This window comes from Otolemur garnettii, unplaced genomic scaffold (assembly GCF_000181295.1).
Source record: "Otolemur garnettii isolate 467f Iridium unplaced genomic scaffold, OtoGar3 scaffold00045, whole genome shotgun sequence".
Classification (NCBI taxonomy): Eukaryota; Metazoa; Chordata; class Mammalia; order Primates; family Galagidae; genus Otolemur; species Otolemur garnettii.
The window spans coordinates 699,247-704,639 of record NW_003852440.1 but is presented as its reverse complement, the minus strand read 5'-3'; positions in this window follow the sequence as shown (position 1 = coordinate 704,639).

Below are 5,393 nucleotides of genomic sequence, written 5' to 3'. Positions count from 1 at the left end.
CTCAGCAATGCAGTGTTTGGTGTATTGGGGGGTTTATCGCAGGAAAGAAGAATAGTTAGTGCAGCTGTGTGCAGCAGCCCTTAGGATTCATGGGCTGAGTTTTTTTGAGTTGAACCTGTAGTATGTTTCAGTGGAGTTTTTTTCTCCTCCACAGATCAGTTTCCTGGTTTTAACAAAATGAGGAACTCAGAAAGTGTTTAATTGCCAGCGAGGCAAGAAAAACAGCTGTCCTGGGAAGAGGATGATTGTGATCAAAACCTAAAGCTTAAATTCACGTACGTCCTTGCTTTTACGCATGAAAATAGATCCCTACCTAATTTAGGGATCTCTTTTCATTTGAGCATGACTCAGACATCTTCATTACTTTGTTTATCAGAATTTGGCGTCTTGAGGGGCAGAGCCTATAAATTCTTAAGAGCTGCCTAGGACTCATTGTGAAAGAATTCTGACTATAAACAATAAACAAGTCTTATGCTTGATACATACTAGATTAGCAAGGTGATGTCAGCCATGTGTATTGTGCATTTTCCACTTCCACGAAATTAAAAAAAAAAGTAATTTAACACTCTATTAGGAGATAATTTTCTGTCGTATTTATAACAAGCATTAGGATATACTAGACACTAAACTATAATAGAAACTGCTTTTCTTGATAACCTTTTCATAGGAAATTTATGTTTTAAAGTTTTTTTTCCTTCTGATACAAGTGGCTTAAAAATGAGTTTCATTAGTGACTTTTTAACCTTCAGTGTACTGAAATTGGATAGGAACTCAGCTAAAAATACTTTTACTTTATTTAATAAGCCTTTTAAATTAGCATTTTAAAATTAACAGAAGGTTTGTTTTAAAAAATATTAGCTAGCACACAAGTTCGTAAATAAAAATAACTCAGGTCATTCAAACATATCTTTAAATTGTATCAATTCAGCAGTTCTGTTAGGCAGCACTCTGTCTAGGAAAAGCAAAGTCAAAACTCCTAGAATTAAAATGTGTAACAAAAAACCTCATTAACGTTATAATCTCTTCCAAGTGTCTAGAAGGTTACCAAAAGTCTTTATACAAAAAATCCCATTCATCTTATTTTTCTGTAATTAAACTTTCATTATTCAACACTGATACTTTAAGATAAATAGACAATGTTTACAAATCAGACCTTATCTTCCTCAGTATTCCTCGACTATTTTAAATTGCACATGAAGTTTATGGTTACCCTGTGTTTAAGTGCTAACATTCATAATAAAATGTTTCATTCTTTTTTATTGTATATGTACTTTCTTTTGGGAGGCCTATGTTCAATTAAGTAGGTTCTTGTGATCTAGGCTTGGAAACTGGCCACCATTTAAAATATCACTACTATGAGAAAATAAACATTTGGAACATAATGTTTGCATTAGGGAATGACCATTGGTTATAGAGAATCATGGATCCCATGATAGTCAGGTTTTCTTACTGAAGTATCAACCTGAATTCAGTGTAAGGCCATTTCCCCCCTGGGATGGCACCATGGCTGGAGCCAGAAACATGGTTTGAGTGCAGTAGGTCCTGTATCATTAACCACGGAGACTTTTTATCTTTTGTGTTTACCTGGATGGCACTGAAACCCATTCTTCTTAGTAAACTATCACGAGAATGGAAAAACAAGTATCCAACGTACTCAACACTGATATGAAGCCAGTATATACACAACCGCATTGCTACACGAAAGAAAAACACAAGTGTAGTCTAGAAGGTGGAGGGCAGAGGAGGGAGTGGTGAGGGGGAGGTGGGCTGGCCACTGCCGGGGTCTCACTGAATGTGCACAGTGTGAGGCTGTTCAAAGGGCTTAACTACAGCTGGAACTCTGCCTTAGAAATGAAAATAATGTAACCTACATATTTGTACCCTCATATTAATCTGAAATTAAAAAAAGAAAAAAAAATCATCCCAAGAGTTCTTCCATTATTTTTAGAAAATAACTTTCTTTTCTTTTTTTTTTTTTTCCAAATGGTTCAAATTGTTAACAGTATTTATTCTGGGAAACTCAGTGTTTTTTTTTTTTTTGCAGGGGAAGGGATCATACATAGGAGTAAGGGAAAAGACAAGTAGACTTTTTTTTTTGAGACAGAGCCTCAAGCTGTCCCCCTGAGTAGAGTGCTGTGACATCACAACTCACAGCAACCCCCAACTCCTGGGCTCAAGCGAGTCTCCTGCCTCCGCCTGGGACCACAGCCATCATTGTTGTTTGGTGGGTCCGGGCTGGATTCGAACCTGCCACTTAAGTGTATGTGGCTGGTGCCTTGGCCACTTGAGCCAAGGGATTCAGTATTGTTAATTTATATTTGCATGAAGCAAGAATTAGCTTTTATAATAAAAGTCACTTCACTATTAAGAAAAGATAAAGGAGAACAATTTATAGATAAGACAGCTTTTAAATAGTTCAGAGAAAAAGAGAAGGGCAATAATTAGAATTTTAAAAGTCAGCATTACCAATTGGATTGACTTTAATCATGGGAGGTGGGATAACCAGTATATTTATAAAGTGCAGTGATGTCTTAAGGTGTTAATTTTAGATGTTAGAGGCACTAGGTGATTTTATATTATAAGCAGCTGAGAGATGAGGAGAGGAGAAAAGAGTAAGGCTGGATTTGGGACAACTGGGAATTGAGACCGGGACAATGAATCAGGAAATAGGTGCTATGTTAACACATTGTTGACTAGCAATTTTACACAGAACTCTCCGTGCTACCATGTAACTCATGGCTGGGCAGCAGTTTGATACATCCAGGGGATGACATCCACCTGAGATGCTGGGAGCCAGACAGGAAACTTTGTCCTGGACACCTTCAGTTTTCTAAACTTTACATGGAATTAGATGTGACAATAGTAATTTTCCCCTTTGTCTCCCTGTGTGAGACAAAAATCTCTGATTTTGTTTTCTCGACTAGAAAATGACATTAGAGGATTTTGAAAGGACGTCTATGGGTGGATGAGTAGAATGCTTGCCTGGGAGAATCTTTTGAGTTCTTCAACAAAATAAGTCATCTGTGTCTGCATACATTCAATACAAATACATTGTGTTTTGTTTTAAATAATTGAAAGGGTTAGTGAGGAATATTTATGTTTTTAAATCATTATTCATGTTAGTCCTTAAATGTCATTTACTTTATATATATATTAGGCATTTGATATACTTGTTAGGATGAATTATAGTACAAACCCCAAAATGAGGTTTTTTATTTTTTAGCACCACATATTAATTTGGTTTTGGTCTTCCATGGTATGTCAGTGACGTATACTTGATAGAAATCAGAAAATTGCGATACCGTAGTTTGGGATTTTATTGAGGGAACACAGGTACCATCATTTACCGTGGCTGCTGTGGCTTGAGGTCTCATTCTAGTTGGTTTCTACTGGCCCACCACTATCTGCCACGATTCATCTCATTTTTAGCAGGAGTCAGAAAGGTGAATTTATGAGGCTGTGGTGAGGCTCGCGGCTCATGCAGCCTTCAGATTCTGACCATGATGTTAGTTTCAGCTGTCCCTCCAGTAACTTGATATTGTTTCTGATTCACTGTCTTTCAGGTTCAGGAGTTTTCACTCTCTTCTTCCTGTATGGCTCTTACTCTTTAGGTCAGAGGAAAAGTGTGAGGATTCTGCCAGCTGAAAATTCCATCTTCCCACTGATGTCATGAGGAAATAGACTTGGGCTAGATCTCCATTTGTTATGTTATAACCAGACGACTCTAATGGCCAGACCAGCTGGTGACAAAAACAGCTGCAATCCTGTGTATACTGTATTAATTCTTAAAAAAAAAGCTTCTGGGCGGCACCTGTGGCTCAAAGGAGTAGGGTGCCGGCCCCATATGCTGGAGGTGGCAGGTTCAAACCCAGCCCTGGCCAAAACCTGCAAAAAACAAACAACAACAACAACAACAAAAGCTTCTAATCTTGTAACCTGTCAAATGACTGCAGGACTCTTTGGAGGAATGATTGAAAGAATATTTGGAATATATCTGTGCAGGGGTTGCAGGATTGTTCCTGAAGGGGACTTGACCTTCCCCTTAATCTGTGGGCTTTGAGATTGTGATGGGATTTAGATGATAACAGTGGATGAACAACTGTGACACTCTCTGTGGGCAGTTGACGTAAGGCTTCCAGGCAGGTTACCAGCTCTTTGCTTTCTTCTGACTACTTACCTGGAAGTCAAGCACTGCCTTAGGTGCTTCCCATCTATCTTGTACCTAAGAAGACCGTGATCTACCACCTTTACTCCAAATTCCTGGGCTTTCTGGTGCCCAGATTGCCGCTCTGAGCTTGCTGCCCAGTAAGGTCATTACATCCATCTTGCTTCAGTGGTTAAGTGTTGCTCTCTGGGCTCTGCTATTCTGCAATTTCATCATCTCCAGGGATACTAGGGAATCTTGCTGCTTGTCAGAGTGTCCTGCTGCCAGTTCTGGCCTGCAGAGACACTGCTGGGCTTCTGTTGCCTTAGTAAGGGAAGTGCCTTTTGAGTTCTCAGGTTTTAAATAATATTCCCATCTTTCTGAGTGTTCATATTTCTTCTTTGGCTCAATACCAAATAAATTCTTACAATACACGATGGTAGAATAGGGACAAGATAATTACAATAAACTCTCCCATTCAAAAAGTGGCAGCATACTACAGGCATGGTTTCATGACAATTCTGAAATCCTAATGGAAATGTTTACAGACTCTCTTGGAGTGAGAAACGTGCCTTGACTGACGAGGTCCTGCTCCTGTTCTTTGGAGTGGCTCTTGGCTATATGCTCTGGTTCCTTGACTCTGGCCTCTGAGACATACTTCCTTTTCAATCTCATTTGACTGCTTTCAACAAGGACAGTAGAAAATATGTCCTTTAGGCAATTTTCAATTTGCCTTAAGAAAGTTGGGACCCAGAGACCCTTTTGCATTTTGAGCAACTTCATTCTCTTTTAGCTTACCCAATACAGCTCCCTTAAAAATATTGTAGGTTTTCCATGAATATGATTCAAGGTCCCTACATTTTTCAAAAGCCATGCTTATAATTATTTTTGAGATGTCCCTCTGCATACTTTCTTTACTCCTACTTTTGGTTTAGGCATCTGTGGGACAATATCCTTAAAATTCTTAGGAGCCATTTTGTCTAGCTGAGATGGCCGATAGGTGTTGTTTTTTTAAGGGGAGGGGGGAGACAGAGTCTCACTTTGTTGCCCTTAGTAGAGTGCCATGGCATCTTAGCTCACAGTGATCTCAAACTCCTGGGTTTAAGTGATCCTCGTGCCTCGCCCTCCTAAGTATGTGGGAATATAGGCATCCACCACAGTGCCTGGCTATTTTTAGAGATGGGGTCTTCTCTTGCTCAGATTGGTCTTGAACCCATGAGCTCAGGCAATCCACCCACCTTGGCCTCCC